General features: G+C 38.8%; 1 pseudogene; it reads left to right on the top strand.

Annotated features, from left to right (window-relative positions):
* Positions 1 to 51: 51 nt before the first annotated feature.
* Positions 52 to 24,021, top strand: part of LOC133876719 (proteinaceous RNase P 2-like) — a 102,242-nt pseudogene continuing 78,272 nt past the window's right edge.

Raw genomic sequence — 24,021 nt, 5'->3', positions numbered from 1 at the left:
ACATTGCCTAAATACAGATTAATCCATTAGGGGTTTTTGAGTCCATAGGGGTTTTTGCTCAGACTTCCATCCATGGACACCACTAACTTCCCCTTCCCCTCCATCAAGGACAAGAAGAAGAAAAGGAAGAACCAGACCCTAGAAACTGAATTCCACTCGAACCGAACTCTATGCTCCAAGAACAAAGACCTGCGCGGCGCAATCTCGCTCTACAAGACTGTGATTTTACAAGGCTTGCGCCTGAACCAGCACCACTTCAATGCCCTCCTCTACCTCTGCTCCAACACATTCACAGACCTCACTGAAAACCTTAGCTTTGGACCACGAATTTCGCATATATGACCACATGCTGTCAAACAACGTCCACCCCAATGAGGCCACGATCACCGCCATCGCTCGCCTCTCCGCGGCGAAGGGAGACGGGGATTACGCCTTTAGGTTGGTCAAGAGCATGGGGAAGTATGGATTTGCGCCGAGATTGCGCACATATGATCCGGCATTGTTGTGTTTATGTGAGAATTCGGAGGCGAATAAGGCGTATGAGGTAGAGGAGCATATGAGTGTGATGGAGGTGAGTGTGGAGGAACCAGAGCTTGCTGCGTTGTTGAAGGTGAGTGCAGAGACGGGGAGGGGAGAAAGGGTTTATGGTTATTTGCATAAGTTGAGGAATTCGGTGAGGGGCGTTGGCAAATCGACTGTGAAGTACTGAAGTTTATCGAGAATTGGTTCAACAATGGGAAGGCTAGGGGGTAGGAGAGGTGAATTCAGAGGTGGGGAGGCTGGAAGAGGTGGTGTCAAGGAACAAGTATTAGAGATAGAAAATAGTATTTTTTTTTGTATAGCTAAAGTAGTTAGATAGCTTTAGTTATTTCATTATTCTGTTGGTTGAGTTGTAATTGATTTAGTTTCTTTAGTTAGCTTTCATTCGTTAGTATATATATGTATGCTGACCTCATTTGTATTCACTTTACTCATTCTAGTAATAATATCAATTTTTCCCTCAACACTGTGTGAAACTTGACATGGTATCAAAGCCTATGACCATGGCTACGAAAATCCCTAGTTCTTCCCAATTTCCTTCTTCGGATATTCCTCACACTGAAATTCCTTCCACAAATCCTAAAAATCATTCATTTGACACTACTCCGCCACTCGAATTCACCATTAATCCTTCTTTTTTCAACAATCCTGCAAGTCTGTTTTACTTGCCGCACGGTGATAGTTCGAGCGCGATTCTTGTTTCTCAACCATTAACCGGTGAGAATTACAACACCTGGAGCCATGCTATGCTTATGGGTCTCATTGCCAAGAATAAATTGGCGTTTGTTGATGGATCCCTTCCTCCACCTTCGATTGAGATCGAAGCTGAGCACCATGCTTGGGTGCGCTGCAACAATATGATCTTGTCCTGGATTCTCAATTATGTTTCTAAAGAAATCATTGCCAGCGTGATTTACATCGATACATGTCAAGAGATGTGGCTCGACCTGAAAGAAAGATTCTCTCAGAAGAATGGTTCTAGAGTTTTCCAGCCTTAGAATTCCATTTCAGCCCTTGCACAGCAAAATTGCTCTTTAAGTTCTTATTTTACTCAGCTTAAGTCACTCTGGGACGAGCTTTGTAACTATCGGCCAATTCCTCCTTGTTCCTGTGGTGGAATGAAGGTTGTGGCCGATCACTACCATTAGGAGTACGTATACCAGTTTCTTATGGGACTTAACGAGTCTTTTGCAGCTATTCATGGACAAATCCTGCTCATGGAGTTGTTGCCTTCTGTCAACAAAGTCTTCTCGCTAGTTGTCCAAGAAGAGAAACAACAATAAATTTCTCTCAAAACACAATCCTTTGGTCTTGAGTCTGCTGCTCTCATGACAAGATCTGATGATTCTATGGCTAGGTTTCCTAAACAGCCTTATCGCAAGGAGAAGCCTATTTGTTCTCACTATGGTGTCCCTGGCTATACTGCTTAGAAATGTTACAGTCTTCACGATTTTCTTCCAAGCTTCAAGTTCACTAAGAGCATCAAGAAACCTTTTGTGCACTCTGCCAATCATGTACAAGATACTAGTGGTGATTCTTTCACTTCCACTCAACAGAATGAGGTTTCACAAGCTGTACCTCAGCTGACTATTACTCCAGATCAATGTCAACAACTTCTATCCCTTCTACAACATCAATCTGCTGTCTTCCATACTTCTTCATCTGCAAACATGGCAAGTAGTATTCGTGCATCTTCCTCCGCACCTTCAGCCTCCACCTCCTCTCAAGTGTCAGGTCCTATTTCTTCTCTTTTCAATCTTAATCCTAGATATTTAGTATTTTTTTTCAGCTTCTCATCCAAAACCTTCTTTTTTTAATTTACATCGTACACCCTGGATAATTGACACAGGGGCAACTGATCATATGATCAATTGTCCTTCGTTATTCACAACCATTACTGTTGTTGTTTCTCATTTTGTCAAACTGCCTAATGGTTCAGTTGTTTCTGTTACACACATAAGCACAGTTTTTATTTAAGAAAATCTTACATTGACTGAAGTGCTATGTGTTCCATCATTTACTTTCAATCTTATCTTTGCTAGCAAACTCATTAAATTTCTTAAAGCTTGCTTAATTTTCCTTGCTGGTTTTTGCTTTATCTAGAATTTGTGCCCTTGGAGGACGATTGGAGTGGGTAAGGAAGATGGTGGCTTATTCTATTTGCTGCAGCATCTGCAGGTTTCTTCATCTTCATCCATATCTTCTCCTGTTTGTTCTAGCTCAATAAAGACTTCTATGTCTGATGTATGGCACTATAGATTAGGCCATCCTTCTGTTTCTAGAATGCAATTTCTGCATACTAATGTTTCTGCCATTCCTTGTACTTCGAAGGACACTTGTTCAATATGTCCTTTAGCTAGACAGCATCGTTTACCTTTTCCTGTACATAATTCTACTTCTTGTATGCCATTTCAGTTGGTTCACTATGATATTTGGGGGCCAATGACCACTTGTTCAATAAATGGATCACATTTTTTTCTCACTATTGTCGATGATTAAACTCGTTTTACTTGGGTGCATTTGATGAAACACAAATCTCAAATTCGTTCACTTCTTCAATCTTTCTTTAGTCTTGTTCATACTCAATTTAATCTTTCGATTAAATGTATCCGTACTGATAATGGTTCTGAATTCAAAATGGATGAATTTTTTTCTCTTCATGGCACCATTCATCAACTTAGTTGTGTTGAAACTCCACAACAAATACAGTTGTTGAATGGAAACATCAACACCTACTCAATGTTGCTAGAGCTTTAAAATTCCAATCTCAAGTTCCTCTTTCTTTTTGGGTGATTGCATATTAACTGCTGCTCATCTCATAAATAGAATTTCGACTCCTCTTTTGTCTAACAAAAAACTCCTCATGACATGTTATATTCTGTTTCTCCATCTTATGATCACCTTCGAGTTTTTGGTTGCCTTGCTTACATTTCTACTATATCTAGGCATCATACTAAATTTGATCCAAGAGCCACCCATTGCGTTTTCATTGGCTATCCATTTGGTACAAAAGGATACAAGTTTTATAATCTGCATACCAAGTCTATTGTCATATCTAGAGATGCTGTTTTTCATGAACATCTTTTTCCATTTGCTTTAAATCTCACTAATTCTTCTGTTGATGGTTGTTTTCTTCAACCTTTTCCTTCTTCCTTAGAATTTCCTGTTTCTTTACCAATTCCCATTTCTAATTTTAATGTTTCTTCAGATCAGTCATCCTCTTCTTTTTTATTCCCAGATTCCTCTTCCTTACCTTATCAACCTTCTTCTTCCTCATTTTCTCCATCTCAGCCTATTGCCTCTCCAGTTCCTTCTCCTTTGCCTGACATACCCTCATCCTTTATTAGAAAATCAACTAGAACTCGAACTATGCCTTGGTATCTGCAGGACTTTCATTGTCAGTTAGCATCTTCTTTGCCATCCTCCACAACATCTAATTCAGGTATTCCTTACTCCTTATCTTCTTATCTTTCTTGCAATGAATTGTCTCCTACTTATAAACACTTTTGCCTTTCCATTTCTTCTCAACCAGAACCAAAATTTTATCGCCAAGCTGTTAAATTTGATCATTGGCGTGATGCAATGTCTGCTGAGATTTCAGCTCTAGAAACTAATCATACTTGGGTTATATGTGACCTTCCACCTAACAAACACTCTATTGGTTGTAAATGGGTGTACAAAATTAAGCATAAGGCTGATGGTAGTATTGAAAGATATAAGGCTAGGCTAGTGGCAAAAGGGTATACTCAAAAGGAAGGTTTGGATTATCATGATACTTTTTCACCCGTAGCTAAAATGACTACTGTTCAATGTTCCTTAGCCCTAGCTGCTACCAAGAACTGTTTTTTACATCAGCTGGATGTAAATAATGCGTTCTTGCATGGAGACCTTCATGAAGAAGTTTATATGTCTATGCCTCCTGGTTTTGGGGTTAAGGGGGAGTCCAAAGTGTGCTGTCTTACCAAATCTCTTTATGGCTTGAAGCAAGCCTCGAGACAATGGTTTTCAAAGTTTTCCTCCACTCTCCTTGATCTCGATTTTGTACAGTCTAAAGCTGATTACTCACTTTTCACCCGACTTCAAGGTTCTTCATTTGTTGCTTTGTTGGTTTATGTTGATGATGTAGCTATTGCCAATAATGATTCAAATGCCATTTCTTCATTTGTTTCCTTGCTGAATGAGTGATTTAAACTCAAGGATTTAGGATTTTTAAAGTACACACTTGGATTAGAAATTGCAAGATCTTCTACTGGTATTTATGTGTGTCAACGCAAGTATGCTCTTGAAGTGTTAGAAGATTCTAGTTGTTTAGCTTCAAAACCAGTACATTTTCCAATGGAGCAAAATCTTAAACTGTCAAGAGAAGAGGGTACCTTGCTTTCGAATCCTACTCTTTATAGGATGTTGATTGGTCGTCTGCTATATTTGACCATCACTAGGCCTGATCTTGCCTTCTCAGTTCAGACCCTTACTCAATTCATGGATACCCCTAGACAACCTCATCTTGATGTTGCAAATAGGGTCTTAAGGTACATTAAAAATGCTCCAGCTCAAGGTTTATTTTTTCCGGCAAAGTCTGATTTCCAGCTCAAAGTGTTTTGTGATTCTGATTGGGTGGCTTGTGTGGACACTAGAAGATCAATCATTGGTTTTTGTGCTTTTCTTGGTGACTCCCTTATCTCTTGGAAGTCTAAGAAACAGCTAACAGTGTCTCAATCTTCTACTGAAGCTGAGTATCGGTCAATGGCCTCAGCTTCTTGTGAAATCATGTGGTTGTTTTCGTTGTTTAAGGATTTTCTTTTTCCTCATACACAAACAGCTTTTCTTTATTGTGACAGTCAAGCAGCTCTGCACATTGCTGCAAACCCCGTGTATCACGAACGTACGAAACACATAGAGATAGACTGTCATCTTGTTCGAGAAAAGATTCATCTCGGTTTGATTAAGACTTTCCATGTTTCTTCTCAACACCAATGATGAGTGCCAAATATTGTGTATTTGGACCCCTTGATTTGCACTAGTTAGACCTTTAGCCTTGTTATTTTTCTAATGTTTTGGTTAGCGTTTGTGTTTTTCTGTTTTTGTAGGACAATAAGAGAAGAATGGCAAATTTCATAAGAAGATAACTGGAAATTCGGAGACCCTGACAAGTCGATCGATCGAACTTAAAATTCGATCGATCTAATATTTGCCCGAAGTCGATCGATCGAAATAAAAGTTGATCGATCGAATTTTCCCAGAAACTGCTTTTGCAGAGCGCGCCAGAACGCCCAATCAGAAGCCAAAAAGCAGTCCTCCCTCTGATTTCCGCTGCAGAACACGCTGGTTTCGTGTTTGGGGTTGTCTCTAGCTGCAGAAGAACCCTAGGTGAGGGTAGAGGAGTCATTTCTTGCCATGGCTTGCTTCTATAAAAGCCATAGCCATCCCCTTGTCGAGAGTGTAGTAGAGAGAGTGGGAGAGGAAAGAATAGAGCAGAAACTCTGTAGTTAGTTTTAATTCCGTGCTTATTGTAGTGTAATTCAGTAGTTTATTTTCAGAATACTTTCTCTTTGTAGAGCTTTTCTTTCATTTCCATGGTTGTTCATCATTTTCTTGTGGTGTTCTTAGTCATGGAAGGCTAGTAACCTCAACTAGGGTTGAGGATGAAACTTTTCCATTGATGACACTCACAACCTTGCTGTACCACTTGCACATTTAATGATATATCATGTTAGTTGTTCAAGTTCCATTCATTTAAAGCTTTATCTTTTGCAATGAATGTGGTTAGTGGTGGATAGAGGACATTTTATGTGTTTCAACCGACTAATACGTTGTTTTATCGGTTTGAATGATGATATCCATTGTGATTGAATGATACATTGGATGTTTTGATTTCAATCGGTACTCTTTGTGATTTGTCAATGTGTTGGATTCATTTAATGGTTCTTGGGTTTATGGTTAAGAAACTTGAATAACACCCTAAGCTTAATGTTCTTTGGGTGTTCAAGTGGAAACCAAGGGTGTGAGTTGTAGGATTTGGTTTGGTGGATTCCTTAACCTTAGTTCCTTTTATTTTACATATTTCACTACATCTCTTTCATTTAGTCTTTTGTTCTTGAATCAAGTCTCAAACCTTTGGAACTAGGTTAAGATGAGGTTGATTAAGCAAGATACCAATATTTGACCATTTCCCTGTGGGATCGACCTCGCACTTGCATAACACTATATTGCAAAACGATTCGTGCACTTGCGAGTACTATTTAAAACACATCAAGTTTTTGGCGCCGTTGCCGGGGAAATCGGTTCAAAAATTGGTTTTTGTTTGATTGATTTTGTTTTTCTACTAGTTAGATAGATTTTTGTTTCATTTTTGCTGTTGTTTAGCTTCTGTTCTGCATTCTAAGTCTTTTCTTTGTTTTTCCCGGATCTGCTCTGCAGCTTCTGCAGCTTACTGGGTGCCTTGAAGAATCGATCGATCGAAAATAAATTCGATTGATCGACTTTCGATCGGTCGACTTAGAATCTGCACTATAAAAAGACGATCGATCGACAATATATTCGATCGATCGACTTTCGATCGATCGAAATATACTTCGATCGATCAACTTTCTGCACAGCAGCAGCTCGGAACTAGGTGAGTATCTCTGTTCCAGTACTTTTTTTTTTCTTTTTTTTTTTTTTTTTTTTCCATTTTGTTCATATTTTGTTCATATTTTGTTCATTTTTGTTTTTGTCTAATAGTATTTTGCTGTTTGTTTAAATTTTCTTTTAGTTCACTATAACTTAGTTCAAATTCTGTTTAGTTTGTGTTTTATATTATCCACAATTTGTTTTATTTTGTTCTAAAAAAAAAAAAAAAAAAAAAAGAGAGAGATTTTCTGTTCTATTTTTTTTGTTTCTGTTCCTGGCCCTGCAAATTTCGAACATTCGATCGATCGAATAAAAAGTTAGATCGATCGACTTTCGATCGATTGACCACTACATTCGATTGATCGACCTAAACTCAGAAGGCAGCTCCTGGATAAGATCAGTAGTAGAAAATTTTTACCAAAAATTCTTTTTGGTCCCAACTTGTAAGTATTCTTATCTTTATTTTTACTGCTGTCTTAGTGTAAATTGTATGCATTTGTGTTAGTCTTTCAAATTTATCTTAGTTGTGTTATTTTTCTTTGTTATAAAAAAAAAAAAAAAAAAAAAAAAAAAAAAAAAAAAAAAAATATTTTGCTAGTAAGGGTACTTAGCAATCTAAGGGCAATGTCAAGGTGAATTCTGGCAAGGATTGGTCTTGGGATTTAAGTGTGTCCATTGTGACCCCCCTCACCTACCTGGGAATTAGCCTAGATTGTACTTTGGAGAACTTGGTTCTCTATTAGCAAATTGTTTTCTTTATTTTTGTTTGATTGTTTTCTTTGGATTAAACATTTGTGTATGTTTGGTGTATGCTTGGTAGAAGATCATTGAACTTAGACTTGACATCTTTAGATCCCGAAATTGAAAGAACTCTTAGGAGAAATCTTAGAAATTCTGTTGAGATGGGAGATAACATGCATGCAAATGAAAATGAGAGGAATCGGGGAGAAAACGTGGATCATACTAGAACACTTAGGGATTTGTTTGCACCCGTTGCAACAAATTCTCCTTCATGTATCGTGTTACCCCCAACCAATGCCACTCATTTTGACCTCAAGCCTCATGTCATTCAACTCCTACCCGCATTCCATGGCTTAGACCTCGAAAATCCTTATAGTCATGTGAAGAAATTCAAGGACATTTGTGCCACCTTCAAATTTCAAAATTTTTCTGAAGAGTCTGTGCATCTTAGGCTATTTCCTTTCTCACTTCATGATAGGGCCAAAGCATGGTTGGATTCAAACATGCCTGGTTCCATCACTTCTTGGGAGAACTTGCTCAACAAGTTCTACAACAAATTCTTCCCCATGTCCAAAGTCAATGAGTGTAGGAAGGAAATAAGTTCATTTACTCAAGAGGAAGATGAGAAATTTTCTGAGAGTTGGGAGAGATTTCAAGATATGCTGATCAAGTGCCCTCCACATGGATACGAGAAATGGAGACTGGTGCAATTTTTCTATCAAGGATTAACTCAATCCAATCGTAGCATGATCGAGTCGATGAACGGAGGCGCATTTCTGAGTTTGACGGGAGAGGAAGCGTATAGGACCTTAGATCAGTTATCCGACAATTCCCAACAGTGGGATTTTTCAAGTTGTCAAGATAGAGCTGCTCGCATTCAGAAAAAGGGAGGCATCTATGAGGTTAAGGAGGATGTAGAATTAAAAATGAAGATAGATGCCCTTACCAAAAAGGTCGAAGCCTTAGTTGTTAGCAAATCCATGAATGCTGCCAACCCATTCCATGTTGACTGCTGTTCCATCTGTGCTAGTCCCTTGCACTTAGCACAGACTTGCCCATCATTGCCAACTTTTGTCGAATCACCAGTGGAGCAAGTGAACGCTTTCAACGATTATCGAAAGCAAGCCAATGGACCTTTCTCCGAATCATACAATCCAGGGTGGCGGAACCACCCTAACTTTTCTTGGAAGCAGAACCAGCCTTTGGCTCAAGGGGGAGCTCCTCACCAATCTCATACTCAATATCCCCCTGGTTTTCATCAGCCGGTTCACCATCAAAGCCGTCCAGCCCAGCCAGCACCATCATACCAGTCCCCCACTCAAGCCCCTGCCTCTTCTTCACAATCATCGTTGGAAGACACTCTTAAGGCCTTCATCCAGATTACCGGCCAATCCATCAATGACGTGAAGAATGCTACCATGGTGAACACTCAAGCTATTGCCAAGATGGAGACCCAGATCGGGCAAATTGCTAGTCACCTGGGGGAGAGAGAGAAGAGAAAGCTCCCTAGTCAGCCTGTGCCAAATCCAAAGTTGCAATATCACGAGGGAGGATCATCAAATGCAGTGCATGGGCAGGAGCATGTGTAAGCCGTTGTCACACTTAGATCAGGGAAACAAGTGGACAACCAAGTGGTTCAACCAGAAGAGAACCCTGCTGCACAAGGAGAACAAGGAAGCAGGAGCGTCGAGAAGAAAGATACCGAGCCATCTACATTAGCTCCGACCGTAGAGACTCCTCCTCCTAGGCCGTTTATACCTAGGGCGCCTTACCCTGATAGACTTCTCGCGCCCAAGAAAGGAGGAACATTCGAGGACATTCGGGAGGTATTCAAACAAGTGCAGATCAACATTCCATTCTTGGATGCCATCCAGCAAGTGCCGTCTTACGCCAAGTTCTTGAAGGACTTAATCACCGTCAAGCGGAAGAACAATGTCCCGAGGAAAGTTTGTTTGACCGAGCAAGTCAGCTCAATCCTCCAATACCGGCTGCCCATCAAGTACAAGGACCCTGGATGTCCTACCATCTCTTGCATGATAGGAGTCAGCCACATTGAGAAGGCCCTGCTTGACCTTGGAGCCAGTGTCAATCTCCTACCTTATTCAGTTTACCTGTAATTAGGATTAGGAGAATTGAAGCCCACCTCCATGACATTGCAATTGGCTGATCGGTCAGTGAAGATACCACGGGGAATAGTGGAGGATGTTTTGATTAAGGTGGATAAGTTTTACTTCCCCGTGGATTTCATAGTGCTTGACACCGAGCCGGTACAGAACGTTGGAGTTCAGATACCGGTAATCCTAGGGCGACCATTCTTAGCTACGGCTAACGCCCTGATCAACTGTAGGACGGGGGTAATGAATATCTCTTTCGGCAACATGACGGTAGAGCTGAACATTTTCACTATCAGCAAACAACCGAGGGAGTGTGATGAGATCAACAATGTCTGCTTGATAGAGGAAATCCTGGAGGAAAGCATTGAAGAGTCAAGCATTCAAGACCCCCTGGAAGCATGCCTTGCTCAATTTGGAGAGGATCTGGACTTGGATGTCCTGCTTGAGCAAGCAAATGCTGTTTTGGAGTTTGCTCCTCTGGAGAGCAAGAAGGAAGAGGAGGCAGCAGTACCTGAGCCTCCAAAGAAGGAACTTAAGCCCCTACCGGACAATCTTAAGTATAAGTTCCTCGGTCTAGCAGACACTTTGCCTATCATCATAGCTTCAGATCTTCACACCACTCAGAAGGAGAGGTTGTTAGATGTCTTGAGGGAGCATAAGGAAGCTATAGGCTGGACCATTGAAGACATTAAGGGAATCAGCCCCTCGGTGGTGATGCATAGGATACACTTGGAGGAAGACACCAAGCCATCGAGGGAGCCACAGAGAAGGCTCAACCCGACCATGCAAGAAGTCGTCAGAGGAGAAGTCATCAAGTTGTTGGATGCTGGCATCATCTACCCTATCTCTGACAGCAAATGGGTGAGCCCCATTCATGTCGTGCCCAAGCGAGCTGGAGTTACAGTCGTGCAGAACAAGGAAAGCGAGTTGGTTCCAACTCGAGTACAGTCTGGATGGAGAGTCTGCATTGACTACCGCAAGCTAAACACCGCCACTAGGAAAGATCACTTTCCTCTTCCATTCATTGATCAAATGGTGGAGCGGTTGGCCGGGCACTAGTATTATTGCTTTTTGGATGGTTATTCTGGATATAACCAAGTCCCTGTGGACCCTGAAGACCAAGAGAAGACAACCTTCACTTGTCCGTTCAGAACGTTCGCCTACCGACGCATGCCCTTTGGCTTATGCAATGCACCAGCTACTTTTCAGCGGTGCATGATCAGCATCTTTTCTAATATGGTAGAGCGTTTCCTGGAGGTGTTTATGGACGACTTTTCGGTTTTCGGGTTATCTTTTGAGGAGTGTTTGCACCACCTCACGTTGGTTTTGGAAAGGTGTAAAGAGAAGAACCTAGTGCTCAATTGGGAGAAGTGCCATTTTATGGTGCAACAAGGAATCGTGCTCGGGCACGTCATCTCTCGTCGGGGGATTGAAGTCAACAAGGCAAAGGTAGATCTGATATCCAACCTTCCTCCCCCACGGACGGTGAAAGAGGTTCGCTCTTTTCTGGGCCATGCAGGATTCTATCGGCAATTCATTCAGGATTTCAGCAAGATCGCCCGGCCCTTGTGCAAACTATTGGTGAAGGAGGCCCCTTTCATTTTTGATGAAGATTGTAAGAAGGCATTTGGGGCCTTGAAGGCAATTCTGACGTCCACACCCATCATTCGGCCCCCAAGCTGGGGTACACCTTTCGAGATCATGTGTGACGCGTCCGATTACGCCGTTGGAGCTGTGTTGGGGCAGCGCATTGACAAACTTCCCCACGTCATTTATTATGCTAGTCGGACTCTGAACGACGCCCAGCTGAATTATTCGACCACTGAGAAGGAGCTGCTTGCAGTCGTTTTTGCTCTGGACAAGTTTCGATCCTACCTACTAGGATCGAAAGTCATCATCTACTCGGATCACGCGGCATTGAAGTATCTTTTTTCTAAAAAGGATGCTAAATCTTGCCTCATCCGGTGGATTTTGCTCTTACAAGAGTTCGACATTGAGATTCGGGACAAGAAGGGGTCCGAAAACGTGGTGGCTGATCATCTCTCAAGAATTACCGTGGACTTCACGAAAGAAGCCGCCCCCATCTCTGAGACCTTCCCCGATGAGCAGTTGATGCATATTGCTCATACTCACTCACCATGGTTTGCTGACATAGTGAACTATCTTGTCACCGGTCAAATGCCTTCGCATTGGGGACGGCAAGATAAGTCCAAATTTCTGTCCATGGTGAAGAATTTTTTCTGGGACGATCCTTACTTGTTCAAGTATTGTCCCGATCAGATCATTAGGAGATGCATTCCCGAGCCTGACCAATCTAGTGTCATTTCCTTTTGTCATGATCATGCCTGTGGAGGCCACTTCAGTGCGAAGAAGACCGCTGCAAAGATTTTGCAGTGCGAATTTTACTGGCCTACCATCTTTCAAGACGCTCACACTTATTGTGTTGCATGCGAGCGCTGTCAGAAGCTAGGGAGTATTTCACGTCGAAATATGATGCCCCTCAACCCGATTCTTATTGTTGAGATTTTCGATGTATGGGGCATTGATTTCATGGGACCTTTCCCAAACTCCTTCGGCTATCTGTACATTTTGGTTGCTGTGGACTACGTGTCCAAATGGGTAGAGGCAGTTGCTTGCAAGACCAACGACCACCGAGTTGTGGTCCAGTTTTTAAAAGACACTATATTTGCTCGTTTTGGTACTCCTCGAGCAATTATTAGTGATGGTGGAAAGCACTTCTGCAACCGGGTCTTCGAACAGCTGATGAAGAAATATTGCATCACGCACAAGGTTGCCACTCCTTATCACCCTCAGACGAGTGGACAAGTGGAGGTTTCAAACAGAGAGATCAAGAGGATTTTGGAGAAGACGGTGAACCAGTCAAGAAAAGATTGGTCTCTGCGGTTGAACGATGCATTATGGGCATACAGGATAGCGTTCAAGACACCGATTGGCATGTCACCTTACCGTATCGTGTACGGGAAAGCATGCCATCTGCCTGTGGAGTTGGAGCACAGAGCCTACTGGGCCATTAAGCAGCTAAATTTCGATCTCACAAAGGCTGGCTCACAGAGGAAGCTCCAACTCAATGAATTGGAAGAGCTGAGGAACGATGCCTATGACTGTGCTAGGATGTACAAAGCACAAATGAAGAAGGCCCACGACCAGAACATATTGAGACGATCTTTTGAGCCTGGTCAGAAAGTCCTTCTTTACAATTCACGTCTGCATCTGTTCCCAGGGAAGCTCCGATCTCGATGGACAGGCCCTTTCATAGTTCGATCAGTGTTTTCTTATGGGGCCATTGAGATTGAGGATCCAAAAAATGGCAGCACGTTCAAGGTGAACAGGCAACGACTGAAGCCATTTTTGGAGTTACAGAGCTCGGAGGTTGAGACGACCCTTTTAGAGGACCCGAGTTACTCGGAGTAATTGTCATCATGATGGAAAGTCTGGCTGAAGACTGAAAACTTAGCGCTTGTGGGAGGCAACCCTCATCATCATTTTTTTTCCTATCATTTGATCTTCTTGTGTTTCAGTTGTGATTTTCAGGACAGGGTCCGCCATTCAAGTTTGGGGGAGCGCTTCTCTTACAAGTGTGCCCAACTTGCATCACCCTTCGGTATTGTATCTCTAGCCACATTGGGGACAATGTGTTATTCTAGTTTGGGGGTGGGGTAGACATTTCTGTCTATTTTCATTTAATTCTAGTTTTGTTGCCTTGTTAATACTCATTCATTCAAAAAAAAAAAAAAAAAAAAAAAAAGCTTTATTGTTAGTTGAGCATGGTTACATCTTACTATGGTTTGCATCTCATTGGTTTGTTTAAAATGTTGAATTTTGCATATCATGAAAATCTGAGATCTTTTGACTCATCTTTGGATTAGAGAGACTTGACATGTTTAAACTGTTCATCGCAAGCACATTAGCATTTGTTTCTGTGGGGTATGAGATTTGAATTAAAATTTATATGTCTTGAGATTTGTAGGATGACTTGTTGATGAATCCTTGGCTTATTGTTCAAAAAAAAAAATGCTTAGAATAATATCACCAATTTGACTTTTCATTGAGTAACCGGGCCCCTTGCCTCATTAAGCATTGGGTGTTCGCGTAAAAAGATGAGAATTTCAGCTTGGATGATTGTTTGGCTAGTTTGACTTCGTAGCCTTTTTGACTTGAGTAATTAAGCCCTTAGGGATGTCTTTACATCTAGTGCCCTAAAACCATCTGGTTTGGGAGTCACTGGCCCAACACTCGTTACATAGGTCAATTAGAAAGCTTAAAGGAGTCAAACATTGCACAGCTGACACAAAATAATAATAAATGATAATAAATATATGATGAGCCTTGGTTATTTGACGGAAGTCCTGCGAATTTTTGGATATATGTGCTTTGAGGAAAATCGAAACCCCATGATTCTATGCTATTCACACTTTACACTTTTGAACATGTGTTGTCTCAATTTTCCATCTATGAGTTGATCGATTTTTGATAACATGATAATGTGATATTCATTTTGTTAAACATGCTCATGATGTGTGAACCATGTGTTTGAATGATGATTTTCGCTCAATTGATAAATACGGCATTTCAATGTTTGTGGGTATCATTTCTGGCAAACCCTCACGAGACTTCACTCGTCCACTAGGGAGTCCTAGGGGTTTAAAAGGCTTATTGCATATGCTAAATGCAATCGTTTCTCCCACGAAAGAGGACTTATGTTTCATGCTTTGATTTTGTTTTTCATTTTGTTTTTGCTAAGGGACTAGCAAAATGTAAGTTTGGGGGTATTTGATGAGTGCCAAATATTGTGTATTTGGACCCCTTGATTTGCACTAGTTAGACCTTTAGCCTTGTTATTTTTCTAATGTTTTGGTTAGTGTTTGTGTTTTTTGTTTCTGTAGGACAATAAGAGAAGAATGGCAAATTTCATAAGAAGATAACTGGAAATTCGGAGACCCTGACAAGTCGATCGATCGAACTTAAAATTCGATCGATCGAATATTTGCCCGAAGTCGATCGATCGAAATAAAAGTCGATCAATCAAATTTTCCCAGAAACTGCTTTTGCAGAGCGCGCCAGAACGCCCAATCAGAAGCCAAAAAGTAGTCCTCCCTCTGATTTCCGCTGCAGAACACGCTGGTTTCGTGTTTGGGGTTGTCTCTAGCTGCAGAAGAACCCTAGATGAGGGTAGAGGAGTCATTTCTTGCCATGGCTTGCTTCTATAAAAGCCATAGCCATCCCCTTGTTGAGAGTGTGGTAGAGAGAGTAGGAGAGGAAAGAATAGAGCAGAAACTCTGTAGTTAGTTTTAATTTCGTGCTTATTGTAGTGTAATTCAGTAGTTTATTTTCAGAATACTTTCTCTTTGTAGAGCTTTTCTTTCATTTCCATGGTTGTTCATCATTTTCTTGTGGTGTTCTTAGTCATGGAAGGCTAGTAACCTCAACTAGGGTTGAGGATGAAACCTTTCCATTGAACACTCACAACCTTGCTGTACCACTTGCACATTTAATGATATATCATGTTAGTTGTTCAAGTTCCATTCATTTAAAGCTTTATCTTTTGCAATGAATGTGGTTAGTGGTGGATAGAGGACATTTTATGTGTTTCAACCGACTAATACGTTGTTTTATCGGTTTGAATGATGATATCCATTGTGATTGAATGATACATTGGATGTTTTGATTTCAATCGGTACTCTTTGTGATTTGTCAATGTGTTGGATTCATTTAATGGTTCTTGGGTTTATGGTTAAGAAACTTGAATAACACCCTAAGCTTAATGTTCTTTGGGTGTTCAAGTGGAAACCAAGAGTGTGAGTTGTAGGATTTGGTTTGGTGGATTCCTTAACCTTAGTTCCTTTTATTTTACATATTTCACTACATCTCTTTCATTTAGTCTTTTGTTCTTGAATCAAGTCTCAAACCTTTGGAACTAGGTTAAGATGAGGTTGATTAAGCAAGATACCAATATTTGACCATTTCCCTGTGGGATCGACCTCGCACTTGCATAACACTATATTGCAAAACGATTCGTGCACTTGCGAGTACTATTTAAAACACATCAACCAACTTGCTGATCTCTTGACTAAACCCCTTGGATGTGTTGCTTTTCATAACTTATTGTCCAAGATGTCTGTTAAAGATCTTTATCATCCATCTTGAGGGGGAGTATTAGAGATAGAAAATAGTATTTTTTTTTTTAATTTTTTTTTTTGTATAGCTAAAGTAGTTAGATTGCTTTAGTTATTTCGTTATTCTATTTGTTGAGTTGTAACTGATTTAGTTTCTTTAGTTAGCTTCCATTCGTTAGTATATATATGTAAGCTGACCTCATTTGCATTCACTTTACTCATTCTAGTAATAATATCAGTTTTTCCCTCAACACTGTGTGAAACTTGACAACGGGGGAGGATGGCATGGTTTGGGGTGGATTGGGAAGAGGGATTGGGTTGTGAAGAAAGCAAATGTGGATTCGGCTGGGCGGTGTAGAGGTTGTGGGGAGCAATTGGCGTGTGTGGATATAGATGATGCGGAGATGGAGAGATTTGCGCAATCGGTTGCTGAGTTGGCTATGGAAAGGGAGGTCAAGGTGAACTTTAGGGAGTTTTAGGTAAGCAATCGATTGCTATGAGTTTTTTTAAGGATTTAAGATGATGGGTTCCTTAGAATGTTGAGGTTAGTTTGTAGCAGATTTGTTTGAGGAGGAATGTCAGTTATATGTAAAGAAATTACAAGGATCAAGAAACAGATTAAGGAAATTGCTGCTTGACATTCGTCGACTTAGTTGAATTTGTGTGCTCCTATCACCAACATGATTGTTGGTTCTGATTTTTCAGATCAAAGGATGACACTTGTTTAGTCTGGTTCCAAAGTAGTTGGCTGATTATTAACTCGTGGACCACATAACTTATGTGTTCTTGGTTTTCTCAGTCTATTGTGCATTGTCAAGCTCATAGACCGTTTAATCTTTGGTATAGTAAAGGTTTATTTTTGTTTTCTCCATTCCAAAACAACGTATGAATGTACTTCGCTATCCTTTATCTTTAGTAACTTGTTTTTCTGTCCTTTATTTACTTAATTTACCTTTATTTTTTAATCTTTATTAAAGGGTTGGCTGGAAAAACATGCTGGTTTTGAATTTATAGTTGATGGAGCAAATATTGGACTCTACATACCAACAAAATTTTGCAGATAGTGGATTCAGTGTTTCTCAGGTTGTATGGCTTAAGTTGGGTTCTCTTCCACCCCCCACCCCTTTTTTTTTTCTTCCCTTCTCTCACTCTATCTAACCACTAATTTATATGTTTCATTTATGTTTATGTTTTGAAAATTTCTATAGAGTAGCTTGATGTTGTTGTTAAATAATTGTACAATAAGAGCGGAAACAAATGGCCACTGGTTGTCTTGCATAATAAACGCCTTGGGTCACTTCTGGAAAATCCTTCCCACAGAAAGTTGGTAGAGGAGTGGATGGATAAAGGCGTTCTTTATATGACACCAACTGGTTCTAATGATGATTAGTATAAACCCTTAAATCAGTGCTTGTCTCTGTGTGCGTGAATGTACTTTATTCTGTCATTTTAGCTAAAGTTTTATGATTAAATTTCTGACAACTTTTTTCTTTCACAATTTTTTCCTTTAATATACTCCATCTGAAGATCTAAGTGATATATGTGCATCCAGGACTCATTGAGAAAAAAAAAATATAAAAAGCACAAAGAGGCTGCTTAAACAATTACCATTTTGATGTCCTTTGGATCTTGAATTTATGAAATAGGAGTTCATCTTTTTTCATAGCTTGTATTTACTGCCCTTGTATTATTATTAATTTTTTTTTTTTTCAAGATTTCCTTATCATAACTTATATAATTCAGGTATTGGCTATATGCTGCAGTCAAAGTCAAGTGTTTACTTGTGACAAATGATGAAATGAGAGATTATATTTTTGAACTCCAAGGAAGTAGCTTTTTCCTAAAGTGGAAAGAAAGACATCAAGTATGTGTTTTCTCAAATCCTATACATCATTGATTTTGATTCATATTTTTGCTCGTGCTTTTGTTAATTACTTTTTATATGCCTCTCTTTTGCTCATTTCTCTTTCAAAGCGTGCCTTTTCTTAGATTTTAAGGAGAAATCTCATCTTGAACAAGTTTAAGGAGAAATCTCATCTTGAACAAGAGTATTACACCCGGCTCCCCAGATCTAATTCTTAATGCCAATGAATGCCTTGATTGTAGAATTAGATCTGGGGAGCTGGGTATGCTTTGCAAGCTAGACATAAAAAAAGCTTACGATCATGTTAGTTGGGATTTTCTGCTATAAATGTTGAGGAGGTGTGGTTTTGGGGGGAAAGTGGTGCTCTTGGATAGCTCATTGTATATCCTCAATGCGCTTCTTGGTTTTGGTGAACGACACTCCCATTGATGTTTTTAGTAGCTCCCGTGGCTTGAGACAAAGGGACCCTTTGTCTCCTTTGCTGTTTGTCATTGTAATGGAGGGTTTTGGGTAGAATGATTTTTGCTGTAATGAGTGGAGGCTTGATTTGAAGAAAAATCGCTCATGATATATTCCTCATGGATATCCTAGCCCCACATCCTAGCCACCTAGTCCTTGCTCAAGACATGAAAACAAAAAAGGAAACTGATTGAGCTGAAAGGCTCAGTAAGTAAATCCCCAACTATAAAACAGATGGATTAAATTCGTTTTTCTTTAAAATCCCTCTTAAAACACTTAATTTCTTGAAAATCCTTCAAAACATCTTTATCTCATATTGCTAATTAAATAAAATACTTTTTTTTTTTTTTTTTTTTTTTTTTTTTTATAAGTAAGAAAGCTTTATAAATAAGCGTAAGGCGCCCTAAGTTAACTTAAATAAAATACAATTTTCAATAAAGCTATGTTAAAGCATATCCTCTTCTCTGAAACATATAAATATTCATATATGTTTATAACTAATTTTTCATAATAGGGCCCATGTACACTGTTAAGTCCCGTGTACTAGGGTTGTAAAGACCAAGAAAATAAATATCTGACTTGGCAAATTAATAAATTATATTTATTAATTAGATGGGACCAATAGTTAGATTTGAAGTAACAATATTTATATTATCAATGTATAAATGAGTTAAGATAAAATAATGGAATTAGAATAATAAAATATTTCTAATTGGTCTTTAGAAAATAATAATAAGTCCTAGTGGAATAAATAATTAATCTGATTAGTAAAATGTAGTTTGAATAAATGTGGGGTTAAATTTTAATTGCTAAAAGATAGAAATAAAGTTTGATGGGCTCCTACTATAATTAATAGTAGTTGGGGACTTTAAATAAAAGACAATCCTATCTGCCACTTGTCATCGCCGAATTGGGTAGGAGAAGATTGCTCTATCTTCTCTCAACCGCCCACATGATAACACGTGTCACCCACTCCCTCTCTCTCTTCCTCTTTCTTTTCTTTTCCTTTCTTTCTTTTTCTCTTTTCTTCTCCTCTCACCCGAGCACCCCTCTCCTTCTTCCTTTTCTTTTCCTTCTTCTTCTCTGGCAACGCTCGCCCCCCTTGTTCCACGTAACACGCCCGGCTTCCCTTCCCTTTTCCCTTTTCTCTTCTGCTCATGCGCACACACACACACAGTGAGCCCGTGGGAGTGATACAAAGATTGAGAGGAGATCCAGCCATGAGAAGAAATGGAAGTAGGTTTCGGCCATGGGGTGATTTTTGAGGTAAATCCCTAGCATTTTCTCATGATTTTCGTAATACCCATTGATCTTAGGGCTAGAAAATCGCATGGATTGTGATGGTTTTGCAAGGGTCCAAATTTAGGGTTCCCTTTGGGTTGTAATTTTTGGGTCCTTTGGGTCTTGATTGAGTTTTGTTTATGAAGAAAATTAGGATTTCTTGGTAGGTTCTTGTGGGATGGCAGACTGGTGTGTTCTCTTAGGGCTTTGATTGTGTTTGGTTTTGTGTTGAATAAATGATTTTTTAATGGTGCTAGATTTGTAAATTTGGTGTGATTATGATAGGGTTGAATTATTGGATGTTGTTAAGTGTTGGGTTTGGTTAATCTATTGTTGTGGCCATGTTTATGGAGGGTGATTTATGATAGGTGTGTTTTGTTTGAATATGAAATTAGATGGTTGGATTGGGTTCAGCTTTGGGGATGAAATCTAGTAAGTGATTTTGGTTTATGTTGTTGGAATTTTAGATTGGTTCCATGGAGTTTGGAACCAATTGAGTTTAAGTGCTTATATTTATGGTTCTTTGATTTCTATAGAGTTGTTGATGGGCTGATTTGAAGTGATTTAGGATGCTGGTATAAGATTGTTGAATGTCGTTAAAGTGTTGGATTTGTAATATGTTGGTATTAACAGCCCTATGAATATAGATTTTAACGGTTGGGTAGCCTTCTAAGTGTTATTGACCTTTGAGTTGTTTTATTGGAAGATTAACTCCATAATAGATTTATTGGTATCTAGAAATTTGAGAGTTTATTTGGAGGTCGGAACGTAGTTTGTTAATTGGTTGTTGATGGGATTAGAATTGTTATCCCTTGGCTGGCCGTGTAAGGAAGTGTCGTTGTAAGGGATGTTTGTGTGTTTAGATTGGCTAGTTAGAGATGCTTAGGGGAGAAGAATGTGGTTTTAGAATTGAATCTTCCGGTTCTTTTGCTATATGTTCATGGTCATTTAAAGGGAGTCTATTGGCTAATTTTGATGTTGATGTTTACTAGGGTTGAATTAAGATCAAGATAATAGGTAATAATGATAAACAAGTAAATAGAATACATTAGTGTAAAGAAAGAGCAAATCAATGAATAGATAAAGCGGATAAATAAATAGACCATAGGACTCTAGTCTAATATAATTAAGATATATAGTAAGTGAATAACTAAATATACAATAAATGCAAGAATGATATCGAACAAACATAGATAATAGTTTGGATATTGAAATAGACATAACAAGGTCCATAAGAGTGATAGACTAATAGCAAATTGATCCGAAGTAAAATGATTGGCTTTGAGGTTTATGTATATGCCTCAAGCTTTAATAAATAAATATATTGCAATACGTGATTGTAACCTAATCTAATAATTAATATGTTAAAAAAGATTAAGGTTCTATAATCTAAATTATTTATGTGGTTAGTAATTAAATAACTAATGCACTTATTTATGTATATTAAAAGTACTTAAGCCTATTACTGAAATAGGCTTATGTGGATAAACAAACCATAAGCTTAACGTCTAATAATGATAATAAGGTAACTTGGTACCAATTTACCTATCCATGTACACTAAGTGTTTTAGTGTATCATCGGATTAGGTTTAAGCATTGTATATGTATATGTATATATGTATATGTACATATACATGTATACGAATCAAATATACATTGCTAACCTTGTAAATAATCGACAAGCCATTAAAAAGATTATTAATGATAATATGATATAATAATAAAGAGTAGGCAAATAAATAGTAAACGAATCTTAAAGATAATAAGTGAAATAAAATATGACCTAAACCTAAATGATAACCTAATGATAGTTTAGGATACGTAACTAGCTCTAGAAACGGGTAATGCAACGTGTGAGCACGCGAGTGGTTTGTGTGTCATAGAGTGTAGAGTTTAATAGCGTAGTCTAACGATACTAATGTTTGCAAGATAGTGTCAGGATTGGAGACTTCAATGGGTTCTCCAATGTAGAGTTCGAGTCATGAGTCTAATGCAATCCAGGTGAGTATTCTACTCACTGAAAAACTACTATTTTCATATATTATAGAATTGCAAAATTATATGATTTTATTACCGAACCGACAATATGTTGACAATATGTTTTGGATGTTTTAAGTAGTTTCAATTATGTTGAAATATAAATGATGTTTATGAAATGATGCATTAATGAAAAGTGTGATTTGAATTGATTGAAAGAGTTTTATTGCCTGTTGGCGTTGAGATAATAATTGTGTGATCTGTGTAAAAGACTGGTTGAAACATTGGTGTTTTGTGAGAACATTGTGTGCCAAAAGCATGATCATAGGATTTGAAAGTATATAAAGTTTTGAGCATAGAGCAACAGGTTGTTGAAGACCCTTGGGTCAGAGTCCCAATTGGCATAGGTAGTCGAAGACCCTTGTGCCAGAGTCCCCATTGGCATAGGTTGTCGAAAACCCTTAGGCTAGAGTCCTCATTGGCATAGGTTGTTGAAGACCCTTGGGCCAGAGTTCCCACTGGCATAGGTAGTCGAAGACCATTGGGCTAGAGTCCCCATTGGCATAGGTTGTCGAAGACCCTTGGGCCAGAGTCCCCATTGGCATAGGTTATGGATCGAGTTGTCAATTGGGCATGCTTAGCATTGATTTTATGAGTGTGATGTTTTCATGATTTGATATATAGTGTATGCTTTTACAAGTCTCCTATAGTTGTTTTCATGATAATCTGCATAACTGATTTAAAAACATTGAGCCATCAATCATAAAAGTAATATAGTAGGTGAAAATGTATGTAGTTGTTTCCCACAATGAAACTTCTACGTATAATCTCAGCTGTAAAGTATGTTTTAAATGTTTTCTTTTAGTCGGTATTTGCTATATCAGTTATGGGGGTTTTCAATCAAAAGTTTATAAAATTGGTGGCTGTTATAGTGTACGCATGACTAAAAAAAAAAAAAAAAAGTTAGTTCTTTGCGAAAACTCAGTGAATAGTATACCTCTGAGGTCTTAGTGTATTTATTTATGTTAAGACGGTGGGCTCATAATTTCACCTATACGGATGTGGCAAACCTCCACAATCGTATACATGATGTTCCTTTGGCTATAGGTACTCCAATTGTAGTTGATGGTGTTGTAGATATGCACTTGCGATATTATAACCGCAGCTCGCCGTGACGGTTGTAATTGCTGGACCACGAGTGTCCACTGTTTTATAGGTTTTGTTTATGGCTTGTGACGCTGTTGTCACTTGTTATTGTATAAGCTATTCCTGTTGTGTAAATATTATGTTGATAAGACTTAAACAGATAAATGTTAAATGACTCTTTATTGTAAATAACTTGTAATAGATGTATAAGTTGTGATTTCCGCAATTCAGGTTTATGTTTCCACTGCATAGTTAGATATATGTTATGCTCTAATTAACTAGGTACATATTATGAGATATGTATCATATGTTGGCTTTGCGACATGTCGTTGTGCCACTGTGAGGACTCGTTTATGTTTGTATTAAAAAAAAAAAAAAAAAAAGGGTCGTCACGAGGGTTGTGCAGTCGCAAGGACCTGCTTGTCAGCTAATCAATCAAAGTGCACTTTGCGTGACGGTTGATGGAATAACACCTTATGGCATAGCCTCTTTCAGTGGTTGTGCCTTAACCCCAGCGTCAGTACCATGCCATGTTTTTCATTTACCATGCCATGTTTTTCATTTAATCCTCTTGGGCCAAAAATATCTCCTCCATATGTGCCCTCATCTTATAAATATTTTCATCTCTTTTACTTCTCTTGATATCCTTAGGGCGATGTGAATTAGGGTTTTCCATCTTCATAATTCTCATAATTATTACTTTCTAAAAATAACGTTTTCCCAATTTGGGAACCTTCCAAAATAAAAAATTGAATATATCTAGAAATTATTTCACAATAAGAACTTTTAGGGAAAAAAAAAATATTTTCTCAATGATATAATTTTCTACAGGCAACTTTCATTTTCAAAAACACTTTAGAAACCCCTTATGAAAGTAGGATGAATTCGCAATACAACAATAAAATTATTACTCCCATGTACATATCTATAATGCTAAAAACAATGTATTAAATTACAGGACATAAAATAACTTTAGAAAGGGCAGAGGATCTACTTACCTCTCTGAATGCAGTTAAAACAAATCTTTGATAGCTAACTAGTCACTTGAGTACAAGTTTAAACAAATTACTACAATATACTCACCACTAGACAAATATATTGACGCAACTATGGTTGTGGCTTGCTAGTCTATTGAGAATGGACTGATGAGGTATGT

This window comes from Alnus glutinosa, chromosome 9 (genome assembly GCF_958979055.1).
Source record: "Alnus glutinosa chromosome 9, dhAlnGlut1.1, whole genome shotgun sequence".
Classification (NCBI taxonomy): Eukaryota; Viridiplantae; Streptophyta; class Magnoliopsida; order Fagales; family Betulaceae; genus Alnus; species Alnus glutinosa.
This window is presented reverse-complemented; position numbering and strand designations above follow the sequence as displayed.